Source organism: Oratosquilla oratoria, chromosome 4, assembly GCF_046742065.1.
Source record: "Oratosquilla oratoria isolate Oo_2021 chromosome 4, ASM4674206v1, whole genome shotgun sequence".
Lineage (NCBI taxonomy): Eukaryota > Metazoa > Arthropoda > Malacostraca > Stomatopoda > Squillidae > Oratosquilla > Oratosquilla oratoria.
In genome coordinates, this window is record NC_134780.1 from 38551261 (window position 1) to 38565201 (window position 13941).

The 13941-nt window shown below is 41.7% G+C and overlaps 1 protein-coding gene across 3 annotated transcripts in view; it reads right to left on the minus strand.

Annotated features, from left to right (window-relative positions):
- Positions 1-8016, minus strand: part of Kyat (Kynurenine aminotransferase) — a 38798-nt gene extending 30782 nt beyond the window's left edge. Inside the window, exons 1-2 of one of the 3 annotated variants that reach the window (XM_076183948.1) lie at positions 7930-8007; positions 7760-7801 (exon numbers count right to left, since the gene is read on the minus strand). The gene's annotated coding sequence lies outside the window, so the exon portion shown is untranslated. Of the gene's footprint in view, positions 1-7690; positions 7712-7759; positions 7802-7929 lie in introns of those variants that run through there. The other 2 variants (XM_076183950.1, XM_076183952.1) reach the window with 2 other exon arrangements.
- Between the last annotated feature and the right edge of the window lie 5925 nt (positions 8017-13941).

Consider the following 13941-nt stretch of genomic DNA (forward strand, 5'->3'; position numbering starts at 1 on the left):
TTGTGGTGAGCAGTAACATAAAGGTGGAAGAAGCAAATCTGAGTGAAGGCAGGGCTGAAGCAATTCACCTCAAGATCAGTGCTAAAGGACACAATAAAAGAGACTTCATGGTGCCATATATTCCTCCCCAAGATGATGAAACTGACTACCAAGAAATTAAGAAAGAAAAGCAATAAAACAAAAGTAGCTTACAAAGAAGCTAGGAATGACCATACCAGAATTGGCAGGGAGGAAGAAAGTAATTTTGAAAGAGGTGTAGTAGATAAATGCAAAGATACACCAAAAATGTTTTACAGGTTAATAGTAAATTATGAGGTCTTTGAGGAGGCCTCAGCTCAAGCAGAAATAATGAATGAAGGTTCCAATCAGTCTTCATAAAAGAGCACAACTTTTTGGAGAAAAGTGGGAGCAAAAAACCAGGTTTAGCACATATAAATGTAGACGTGAGGGAAGTGCTCAATTTCCTGGGATCATTGGATGTGACAAAAGCCTCAGGACCTAACGGGATCTCAAACTGGATACTTAAAGAATGTAGGGAACAACTAGTGGACAAAATCCACAGTCTTATTACATGTTTATTGAAAGAAGCCACTGTGCCACTTGATTGGAAAAGGGGAAACATGGTGCCAATTCACAATGGTGGAAACAAGGAAACACCACTAAATTATTGGCCAGTATCACAAACGAGCACAGTAGTGAAATTATGTGAAAGGATTGTGAGAGATTGATGGACCATATATCTTGAAAAAAGGAACAGTCTGACAGACATTTAGTTTGGTTTTAGATCTAGAAGGTCATGTATGTCAAACCTTTTAACCTTTTACTCAAAACTGACTGATGTGCTGCAAGAGAGAGAGGGGTGGGTGAACTGTGTTCACTTGGGCCTAGAGAAGGCATTTGATAAAGTACCCCACAGTCAACTTATGTGGAAATTGGAGCATGCTGGAGGACTAAGTGGCAAACTATTAGAATGAATTAGACTTTTTGAATGAAAGATATATGAGGACTGTAGTAAAGGACAAGATGTCAAGCTACATACATACATACATATACCAAAGGCTTTTTCCCCCCTTACACAAGGGGTAGCCAAATAGAAAAAGGCATAGAAATCACTCCCACCCATTTCATTTCCCATATATTCCACTCCCCTCCACCCTCCTATCTTGGCACCTCCTGGATGACGGGTCATCCCTGCATCCTGTCCACTGCCCTGGGTCAGAAGCAGTGTCGCAAGACACAGCACATCCACAGCAAGGCCGCTTCATAAATTCGGCGACCCCCCCTCTCCGTCCACTCATGCAGGAAAGGAGAAGACGGGGAGAAATCCCTTCGGGCTGCGTCAATTTTTTTTCTCATACATACTTCCTCACCCCCCATCCCCCACCCACTCCCCCTCATGCATCACAGCCTCATCTATACACAACCCTTCTCCATTCACCCCTATCTTCTGTCTTCTCCCGTCCTTCCTCTACAGACATTCCTCTCTTTTGTAAAGCCCTTTTCACCCCATCCATCCATCTCATCCTAGAACCCCCCTCATATTCACTCCTTCCACCTCCGCCTTCCACACTTTTTACTAATCTTTCTTCACTCATTCTTTTAATGTGTCCATACCATCCTAATATTCTTTCATCAACCCTATCTCCCAGCTCCTTTTCCACTCCTGTTCTCCTCCTCATTTCTCACTCTATCTAGCCTAGTAACCCCTATCATACTTCTCAGACATTTCATCTCAAACACATTCAAACTCCTTCTCTCTTCCTCTCTCATGTTCCATGTCTCTGCCCCGTACATTGCTGTTGGCACAATCACTCCTTCATATAACCTCCTCTTAGCATCCATTCCCGGATGTCTATTTCTCATTACACTTTTTAATCCACCAAGGCATTTACTCGCTTCTCTCAATCTACATTCTACCTCCACCCCCACTCCTCCCTTTCCTGTTACATTCGCACCCAAGTATCTGAAACTATCCACTTCCTCCAGTTTCTCACCCTTAATGCTCACTTCCAGCCTACTGTCACTCTCTCCCCTTGTACATCTCATCACCTTACATTTGCCCACATGTATTTTCAGCTTCCTTCTTTCACATACCTTTTCAAACTCTGTCACTAACTTCCTCAATCCCTCCTCTGATCCTGCTACAAGTGCAGTGTCGTCGGCAAACAACAGCTGGTTCACCTCCCACTTTTCTCCATTTTCTTCAATCATCTCCAACCCCTGACCCACTACACTTGCATTCACCTCTCGCACCACCCCATCCATGTAAAGATTGAACAGCCAGGGCAACATAACACACCCCTGACGAAGTCACACCTTTACCTCAAACCATTCACTCTCTCTATTTCTAATCCTAACACAAGCTCTACTACTGTCATAAAAACTCTTGACTGCTCTTAACAGCTTTCCTCCTATCCCATATATCTGCAGTACTTCCCACAGTGCCTTCCTGTCTACCCTGTCGTAAGCCTTGTCCAAAAAAGATCCATATCTTTTCCTATATCTTTCTCACATATCTGTCTTATCACAAAAATCTGATCTACACATCCCCTACCTGTCCTAAACCCACACTGTTCCTCACCAATTACTCCCTCTGTTCCTCTCCTAATCCTCTCAATCAAGACCCTCCCATAAGCCTTCCCAACTACACTCAACAAGCTGATCCCTCTGTAACCACAACACTCACACTTGTCCATCTTTCCTTTGTAAAGCGGAACTATACAGGCACTCCTCCAGTCTTCTGGCACTCTACCCTCTCTTAAACAAACATTAAATAACCTCACCAGCCAGTCCACCATAACTGTACCTCCTTTCTTCAGACATTCTGCATGGCATCCATCCAGACCAGGTGCCTTACCTGCTCTCATCATCTTAACAGCTGCTTTCACTTCATCCTTCCCTATTTCTCCTCCATTTTCCTCACTCATCACTCTCATTTTCTTAGCGCTTCCCACTGCAACTACCTTTCCCTCCCTATCCTCCTTCACATTTAGCAACTCCCTAAAATACTCTGCCCACCTTCCTCTCACTGCCTTCTCTTTCATTATCATCTCTCCATCTGCACCTTTTACCTTTTCTTCTCTACTTGATTCGCCTCCTCTTCCTCTTTTAACTTCCTTCCAAAACATCTTTTTATTACTTTCAAAATTTTCTGTCATACTCTTTCCCCATTTCACATCTGCTCTCCTCTTTGCTTCCTTTATCTTATGCTTAACTTCCTTTCTCTTTACTTTGTACCTCTCATATGATTCCCTCGTCCTAATTTGTAGCCAATCTATGAATGCCTGCTTCTTCTCTTCTACACCCTTCTTTGCTTCCTCATCCCACCACTCACTACCCTTCTTTCTATTTCCTCCCACCCTCCTTGTTCCACACACCATCTTTGCACACCTTATGACTCCCTCCTTGAACCATCCCCATTCCTCCTCCACTCCTAGTTCTACTCTATCCTTTACTCTCTCCCACTCCTCTCTCAGCTTCTTATACTCATTCTCCTTTTTTTCCTCATTTAAGCAGTTCACTCTAAGTACCTCCCTACCTTCTGCCCTTTTCCTCTTTCTCCACCTATTCTCCACTCTCAATTTACCTTCCACCAGGAAATGATCTGATATTCCCCCACTCTCTCCCCTTAGAACATGTACATCCTTAACTCTTCCTACCATACTCCTGGTCACCACTATATAGTCCATTAATGCTCTATCTGCCACCCTTCCATCCACCACCCTCTCCCATGTGTATTTATGCTTGACTTTCTTCTTAAACACTGTATTTGCTATCATCAACTCTCTTTCAAGACACATCTCCACCATCAACTCTCCACTACAACTTTTGCCTCAAACTCCATACTTTCCAATCACTCCGTCAATTGGTTCATTTCCTACCCTAGCATTTAGGTCTCCCAATACAACTACATTGACATTTCTCCCTAATCCCTCTATGCATTCATTTATATCTACCCAGAATGCCTCCCTTTCCTCTACGTTCTTCTCACTACCAGGCCCATACGCACTTACAAAAACCCACATCTCCTTTCCCAGCTTCACCTTCATCCACATCAACCTTGATGACACCTCCTTCCACTCTACTACCCGCTTACTTATCTCTTCACTTACTAGTATAGCCACCCCTTCTCTCCCTCATCCCCTCTTCACTCCTGAGTACCTCCCAGCTACACTCCCAAACTCACAGTTGCCCTTGCCTTTCATTTTAGTTTCACTCAAAGCCAGTACATCCATCTTTCTTCTCACAAACATACTGCCTATCTCTTCCCTTTTACTCTCATCTGTACCACATCCACGCACATTAAAAGACCCAAACCTTAGGGTACTGGTTGGAAAACTCCCAGACCCTCTTATGCCTTTTCTTTCTTTTTTAGGAATGTCCCCTTTTGGAGCTACAGGTACTAGGACTCCTAATCCCATCCCCCGTCCCTTTTTTGTCGCCTTTTACGACTCAAGTGGAAATACTTGGTGGCAGTATTCTTTTCCCCCACCACAGGGTAGGCAAAAAAAGGAAATGAATATTCAGAGAAATGGTACAGGACAGTAACAAGGGGTTGGGGGACAGCATAATGGAGGGACAGTCGTGGTATAAAAGTGTCATCATTTTTCTACGTACAGTTTTCCTCTATCACAGACAAAATTATGTGTGGCTCTGGTCCGTAGGGGCGCCCCATATAGACCCTAAAGTATGAACTGCATGCTATTTTGCCACAATAACATGCAGCCATTAATGAACACACTTCCATAAGGTTCAGTGCTTGCACCAATAATGTTTCTTGTTTATGTTAATGACAAGATGGAAGGAACAACAAGCTATGCCAACATGTTTGCAGATGATGCAAAAATCATGAGAAGAGTGAAAAATGAGGATGGTAGAATACTGCAAAAAGATCTAGATAATATTTTTTGTATGGAGCTAAGAATAGGAAATTAAGTTCAATACAAAAAAATGCAAAGTACTGGAAATGGGCAATAGCGGCTAAAGGCCATCCTTAAACTATTCCTTGGGAAGCAAACACATTACAAAAGCACGAGAAGAGAAAGACTTTGGTGTGTTGATAAATGACAACCTGTCACCTGACAGACATGTCAGCAGGATTGTAGTAGAGACATGGACTACTGCAGATGATTAAAGTGGCATTCCACTATATGAAGAGATGATGAATAAAAATCATTGAAACCCTGATACATCCATGACTGGAATACACATCATTAGTATGGTCCCCACACAGAGTGAAGGATATATTCAAGATTGAAAGAATACAAAGGGCAGCAACCAAACTGGTCCCCAACCTAGCAGATAAACCATACGAGGAAAGACTAAAATTACTGGGTCAACAAACTTTGAAAAACCAAAGAGAGGTGACATAATAACAGTGTTCAGGTCACTAAATGGGATAGATTGCATTGATGAAAGATATCTCCTGATTGAAGATGGGACAGCTTTAAGATGTCATGGAAGTAAATTAAGAAAGACCACTTGTTGAAAGGATGTGAAGAAATAGATAATCTGTATTTTTTTCAGTGATAACATGTATTTTTCAGTGAGAACATGTATTTCTTCAGTAATATCATGTATTACATTTTTTTCATTTTGCTTTGAAGCAAAGGAGGTACCAAGATAAGAGAGGGAAGGGGGTGGATGGGAGTGGAGTATATTGGGGATGGAATGGGTGGTAGTGGTTTTTATACTTTTGTTTTTTGGCTACCTTTCTTGTAGGGGGGGGGTAAGCCTTTGGTATATGTATGTATGCTTCGAAGCAAGTAAATGCTTTAGGAGATTAAAAAGTGTAATGAGAAATAGACATTTGGGGATGGATGCTAAGAGGAGATTGAATGAAGGAGTGATTGTGCTGACAGCACTGTATGGGGCAGAAACATGGAACGTAAGAGAGGATAAGAGGAGTTTGAATATGTTTGAGATGAGGTGCCTGAGAAGTATGATAGGGGTTACTAGGTTGGATAGAGTGAGAAACGAGGTGGGGGGGAGAGCTGGGGTGGAAAGGGAGTTGGGAGATAGGTTGATGAAAGTATTGGGATAGTTTGGACAGATGGAAAGAATGAGTGAAGAAAGATTAGTAAAAGAAGAGTGGAAGGCAGAGGTGGAAGAAGTGAACATGAGGGGGTGACCAAGGACAAGACGGATGGATGGAGGGTAAAAGGGGCACTGTGAAAAAGGGGCATGTCCGTGGAGGAAGGGAGAAGACAAGATAGGGGTGAATGGAGAATGGTTGTGTATGGGTGATGATGTTATGCATGGGGGTAGGTGTGGATGATAATCTGACGCAGGGCAAAAGGATTTCTCCCTGTCTTCTCTTTTGCTGCATGAGGGGATGGAAAGGGGGGTTACCGATTAAATGAAGTTGCCTTGCTCTGGATTTGCTGCGTCTTGAAATACTGCTTTTGACCCAGAGCAGTGGGTGAGATGCAAGGATAACCAGTCATCTCGGAAGAGCCAAGATAAAAGGGAGGGAGGTGAATGGGAGTGGACTATGTGGGAGTGGATTTTATGCCTTTGTTTTTTGGCTACCTCCCTTATAAGGGGGAAAAAGCCATTGGTATATGTATGCTTTGAAGAGATCAATTTTTTCCAAGGAAATAATTTCCAATACCAAATTATTAGAAATAAGTAACTACAAAGTAAACTCCTAAGTCATTAGAATCTTACGATATATTACTGCACAATTACTTTTGAACAGTAATCAGTGTCACCTTTTCTTTTTTGCCTTTGCAAGTTCTACTTATTTCAGGAAAATTATTCTCAACAATTGTCAAAAACATTAATAGCATTAGTTGACTTTTAGAAATATAAAATTCTTGTCATGAATGCACCAAACTTAGATGTCAATTCATCCATGCTCTCAAATTCCCTATGAAAACCAAAAAAAGGGCATCAACATCTCTTCTGTACATTAAAGTAAGTCTAAGTTTAGGTCAGGTCAAGTTAATTTAGGTTAGTTTAGGTATATTAACCTTCAAACCTGAAAAGGACAACAAAAATAGTATGCACTCTTGACGTTAGTGGATAGGTTGCATTAATTCAATATTAAACTGCCATTATAATTATTTTACTGGTTCCGCCAATGGTACTTAAAAGTTAAAAAACAAAAAAATAGGTCAGTTCAAAATGAATATGGCAAGTTTTGAAAAAAAAAATAGGTCAGTTCAAAATGAATATGGCAAGTTTTGAAAATAATAGGTCAGTTCAAAATGAATATGGCACGCCTGATTGCAGTCCAAAACCCTACTTTTATCAAAACGCTAATATCCTAGGAAATACTGTACACATTATTCCATCTCCCACCATATGTATAATGTTAGCGGTCAATTTATATGTGCACACAATGGTTCAAGCTGTTTTTTGTGATCGGTTTCTATGTGCTCAAAGAAGCATACTAGCCAAACACAACCATTTGCCCATTATATCTTTTCCATTTATTTCATTCACATACTGACAAAAAACCGTTCCTAATCCCTAACACATTAGCTGAGCGTCCTCCCAGTACTTGTTTAATATCATGTTACTTTAAACTATTATGACGGAGGAGAGGATATCATCAGCTACTCTCGATCCACTGAACAAGTCACCATCTGGATCAGTATCAAGTTGTGCGAATTGTGTGCCATGTATAAAAGGTGTTGCATTACTGCATTAAACTGGGTACACTTTTACTCGTGAAATTAACTACCTTTTTATCTAATAAAAAGATTATCGTGCTATCATCAACATAACTCAGGACTTGGCCCGGCAGCCTAACCTTGAAAGCTTGCCACACAAGTAAAGAATATGGAACTTGGATCTGTAAAGACAAAATAAATACTTATAAGCTACTTCTACAGTGCACATCATATATATGGAAATTAAAAAACGTTAGAAAACATGATGCCATTTGTTTACAACAACTTAAGCTTAAGTATTCATCCTTACCTCCTTCGTTCACCGACAGACAAACGCCCAGTGGTAGATTACTTCGTCTGCTGCAGGGCTGCCAGATATAAACTGCCGAATGTCGCGAGCTGCAGGACTAAAAGTCGCAAATTTCTGACTAAAGTTGCCCAATGTATAACTATACATATATATATATGTATATAATACGTATACGTATATATATATATATATATATACATATATATATATATATATATATATATATATGTATGTATGTATGTATATATATATATATATATATATATATATATATATATATATATATATACATATATAAATATATATATATATATATATATATATATATATATATGTGTGTGTGTGTGTGTGTGTGTGTGTGTGTGTGTGTGTGTACATATATATATATATATATATATATATATATATATATATATATATATATATATATATATAAGTCTAAATAAAAATATTCTAAAAAAACGCTGTGGAAGTCGGGGACAGGTGGTATTACGGTGACACTTTGTCCTAAAAATATTCTTGAAAAAGCGCTTGGGTAAGTCGGGGTCAGGTGGTATTCTTCTTCTTCTTCGCGTTCTTCTTCACGTTCTTCTTCTTCTTCTTCGCGTTCCTCTTCTTTTTCTTCTTCTTCTTCGCGTTCTTCTTCTTCTTCTTCGCGTTCTTCTTCTTCTTCGCGTTCTTCTTTTTCTTCTTCTTCTTCCTCGCGTTCTTCTTCGCGTTTTTCTTCGCGTTCTTCTTCGCGTTCTTCTTCCTCGCGTTCTTCTTCCTCGCGTTCTTCTTCGCGTTCTTCTTCGCATTCTACTCCGTGTACTTCTTCGCGTTTTTCTTCCTCGCGTTCTTCTTCGCGTTCTTCTTCGTGCTGGGGATCCCGTGTTGGGGTTCCGCCCCGAGGCCGAAGGGGAAAACGAGGGATTAGAGCGCGGAAAGCTGCGGCCGTAGGCCGCTGTTTGCGCAGCCAAGCCACCGGCGAAGCTGGGGAGGGCGAAGCCAGCGGCTTGTGTATATATATATATTATATATATATATATACATATATATATATATGTACAAGCCGCGGGCAAACTGAGTGCCTTGACTTTATTGTTAGATTCGTGGTCAATGATACGATAGGGTCCAGAGAATTTAGGTGAGAGCTTAGAGGTAGGTGTGTGGTTAAGAGTATAAACAATGTCTCCAATATCAAAGGTATCAGTTCTGGCTGATTTGTTGTGCAAACAGACCATTTCGTCCTTCGATAGATGGAGGGAATTATGTATTCGTTTGAAAAGGTGATTGAAATTAGCTACTTTAACCTTCACAAAATCATTGAAGTTATAGATTGGCGGTAATTCTGAAAGGAGAAGATCATAAGGGAGCTGTTTGTCTGAACCAAAAAGAACAAAATGGGGTGACTCCGATATTGATTTATTTACCGCAGAATTTAGACACGCTTGAATCATGGGGACATGTTCATCCCAGGAAGGTTGAATATCAGAAGCAAGATGTCTGATAACATTGAGAATCTTTCTATTCTGGCGCTCAACTAGACCATTTGAACTAGGATGGTAAGCGGTTGTATTACATTTATTGATTTCAAAATAATCGCAGATGTACGAAAGAATCTCATTGTTGAACTCACTTCCGTTGTCAGAAATTAGAGTCTTGGGTGTCGTAAATGGCATATGAGTTTGTCAATAATTGTCTTTGCAACGTGCTGTGCTGTCTTGTCTGGTAAGGGGGCGAGAATACAGAATCTAGAAAAATGGTCGACACAGACAAAGAGGTACCTGTTTCCAGTAGGTGTAATGGGTAAATTAAGAAGATCAATAGCTACTGTGTCGAAGGGTTTCGAAGGTGTAGGGTAAGTTAGAATTGGAACATGACCGCTAATATGACCTTTGTGACTCGCGCAAGAATGACAAGAGTCGATGTGCTTGTGTATGTCCTTACGCATGGTTAGCCAGAAATAATGTAATCTAGTCTGAGCAACGCATTTCTCTTTGCCAGGGTGTGCAGCAATAGGGGAATCATGTATAAGTTTCAAGACTTCTGGAATGAGATCTGTAGGGACTACTAATTGGAGGACCGATCTGTTGGGTTCCTGCTTGTTTGTTAGTGTTGTTTTATGATAGAGAATGGCATCCACTAGTGTGTAGTTGTCAATATCTGGAGGGAAATTGTCTGTGTCACATGTGTCTGCAGATTCGAGGAAATATATGACACGTTTCCAAAGAGGATCTGATCTCTGTGCTGCTGCTATGCGCGCTTGTTTAATATTAACTGAAATAGGGTCTTGAATAATGGTCGCAATATGTCGACTAAGAGCGTCTGCGACAACGTTAGCCTTTCCCTGAATGAAATGGAAGGTAGGCATGAATTCCTGTATGGTGAGGAACCATCGGGCAAGTTTCCCGGAAAGATTTTTTCCTTTGAACAGGTGTAAGATTGGTTGATGGTCTGTGTATATGTGTATTTCGTACCCGAGGATGATGTCTTTGAAATGCTTGAGGGCGTATATCACTGCTAAGGCTTCTATCTCTGTGACTGAGTAATTACGTTCGTGCTTGTTAAGTGTGCGGCTCGCATATGCAATAGGTCTGAGTTTTGAGTCGTGTTCTTGCATGAGAACAGCGCCTAATCCGGAATATGACGCAGTCTGTGTAAATTGTAAAGGGAAGCTTGTGGTTTGGGAAGGCAAGGACAGGTGCTGTGGTTAAGGCTTTCTTTAAGTCAGTAAAGGCTTTCTCTTGGTCAGGTGTCCAATTGAAGGGTATGTCCTTCTTAAGAAGTGACGTCAAAGGTGCTGCTATACTAGCGTAACCTTGAATGTAACGTCTGTAAAAACCTGATAGACCAAGGAATGGTCGTACGTGATCTACGGAAGTAGGACGTGGAAAATCAATGACTGCCTTGACCTTGTCCTGCGAAGTTAAAATTCCTTTTGAATTAAGGACGTGTCCTAAAAAGCGTATTTCTTTCTGAAGGAAGGAACACTTCTTAAGCTTCAGTTTGAGACCTGCCTGTACTGGCCCGAGAAAACAGTGTGTAGAGTGTGTAGATGTTCGTTAATTGATTTGGAAGCTATGATGACATCATCGAGATACATGAATACAGAATTTCCAAGGAGACCAGCAAGTACTTGATGCATGAGACGTGTGAACACTGAAGGGGCTGATACGAGACCCATGGCGAGTCGTTTGAATTGATAGTGTCCTGTGGGTGTGCTAAAAGCTGTCAGAGGCCTCGACTCTGGCGCAAGGGGGATCTGGAAATATCCCGACATAAGGTCTAAGGTCGTGAAGACTATATTGTTTTCACCAACAGAGTGGAGGAGCTCGTTTAGAAGTGGAATCGGGTGTCGGTCAGGTATGATGAGTTTATTTAGTTCTCTGAAATCTACTACAGGTCGGAAGGACCCGTCTTGCTTTGGCACTACAAAGAGTGGAAAATTCCATTCACTAATAGAGAATTAAATCACGTCTTGTGCAATCATGTCTTGAATAAGGGTATCTACAATCATGCGTTTAGAGTGTGGTAATCTGTATGCGGGAATGTAACACGTTTTTGAGTTCTCACGAAGGGGTATATGATGCTGAATGATATTGGTGGCTCCAAGGGGTTCACCTTCTGTGGCAATGGTCTGTCTGAACTTGTTGCAGAGTGCAAGCAAGTCTGTTTGTCCATCAGGGAAATCAATTGGGTTAAGTTGAGATGCATCAATAGGTTCCTGTGCTGCTTGCACATTGGGAATTGTGGCACAAACTTGAGAAGTTGGGAGCTCGTCATCCATGATTTTAATACGTGAAGGATAAATTTGGAAATCACAGATGTTTGTGCCAACTGTGAGGTGTAGGGGTGCGTTAGTGTCATTGGCAATTAAAATACAAGTATGACCTTTCCTTGAAGTGGAGCTGATGGCTGAAAACAGGGAGATGCCATTTACGCGGCAAGTTTCTGGCATACAGAGTATATCGATGTCTGGTGCTTGGAAGACTCGTATATGTATGCATGTGTACTCACGAGGGAATAGTGTCTTTGGGCTGATAAGCACTGCGTGAGTATGTTGGAGAGTAGATAACACTTGAGAGACTGGAGCGGATTGTGTGTGGAATTCCTCTAAGAGGGGCAATAAATTTGCTTCCGCTGATAAAGGATCAACGTTATTTACCTGTTGTTTCGTCTGTCGCTTAGCAGATTTTGACCTATGAGAAGGTTGTGCGCGCCTGTTACGTTTGGAACGTCTTCCTACAGCTGGTAGTGAAATGGAGGGGTTAGAGTCATGTGCATGTGTCTGTTCGTAGGTGCCATCAAGGGCTGTTTCATCCTCGTGTGATGAAGCAGAGTGTGTTTGAACAGTTGGGCTAGAATTACCTGAAGTTAAGTTAGTTTTTTCCTGCTCGTTCACCTTGAGGTGGTTGACTGTAGGGGAATTTGCTGAGAGCAATGCTGGGAGGAAATGATTTGCATAAATGATGCCATGTAGAGCAGAGTATATAATGATATTATGTTGCTTCATCAATGTTAAGCCTATAAGGATATCAGCAGGGAAATTAACATATGCTACGTAAGTAGAAACTGTAATGGATGGGCACTCGTCTTTGAAGCTAATATCTAGAGAAAATTTTCCAATGATGGGGAAGGGGATCCCATCCACATTGCACAAGTTTACGTCTGGGGGTTCTAGAATGGTTACTCGCTTTGTTTGGGTGCGTAAGTTATGAAAACTGTTCACAGGCATAATGTTCACTGCTGAACCCGTGTCGAGAAATACTTTCAATTTGGTGTTTCCAGACGTGGCGTTGAAGGTTAATGTATGGGGAGATGTATCTGGTACGTCCAGTGTGTGAACTGGCAACATGGATGTATGTTAGTGTAAGGGGTTCCTGACCTTGAACGGCCTTGCGGTTTCTTAGTAAGGAGTCATGCAGGAGAGGAGTTACATGAATGGCTGGCAGGGGAGGAGTGACACGCATATCTCGCAGGAGATGTATGCCGTGAGTATGTCGGGGATGAGTTACGTGAATACCTTGCAGGGAAGGTTGATCCTCGGTTGTGTGGGGCTTGTGAGCGTAAGACTCTACATCTGTCTGACGAATGAAAACATGTCCCATGATAACCGCAGTGCTTGTTTGGCGGGAATTTGTGATAACATGTGATTTCCGTGCGGCCTAGTTTCTGGCAATAGTTGCAGAACTTCCGTGTCCTCGAGGGGGACCTGTGACGTGACTGATGACGTGTGCGAGATGTATGTCTCGATCTTGTGATAGGTGGAGTGGCCTGTGTTACCTGCGCTATCATGTGGTTGTGTGTGATGGGTATAGTCTGGCTCTGTATTTCAGCGGTCACCTTGTCAGAGTCAGGTAATTTCCTAGCGAATCTAGCTAACTTTACATCTGGTTTGAAAGCACAGGTGCTAGCTCGTTGTAATGTATCTGGGTGCAACTGAGAAAGGAAAACAAGGTATGCCATCATAGATACGACATGTTCCAGATCCATCTTTTCGTTTGTTACCCAACTTGACCGTTTGATATTTTCCCTTAATTTTGTTTTGACGGTGGTCGCTATTTTCACTGCTCTGTCCTTAGTCTTGTAAGGTGGGTGATTTAACCCCTTGGCCACAGAATAAACAGTTGAGAAGGCGCCAAGAGGCTCAAAACTATCAAAAGCTTTTTCAAATTCGTCGACAAACTCTGAATAGTTGTCGAGTTCTAGAAATACATCAGAGTGGATGATGTCTCCCGCCAAGTTGTCATGCTTGTCTATTCTAGAGGTCAATATGGAGATTGTAGTCTTGTCATCTGTGGCTCCTCTACGTGATATTTCTGCGTCTACATCTGTTAGAAAATTGTGTACCGGTATGTTCCTACCATTGAAAAGGGGCAAAGTCGTCTCGTCCTTTATTACTGTAATTAAATTTTGGGTGGTAACGGTATTTGTACCTTGTGACGAGGTGCTAGCTTGCTGATCGGCCATGTCTTGTGTCTCAGATATCCGCGCAGAGTGGCTTCGTGTGATGGGTCTGTCTGTCGCGTC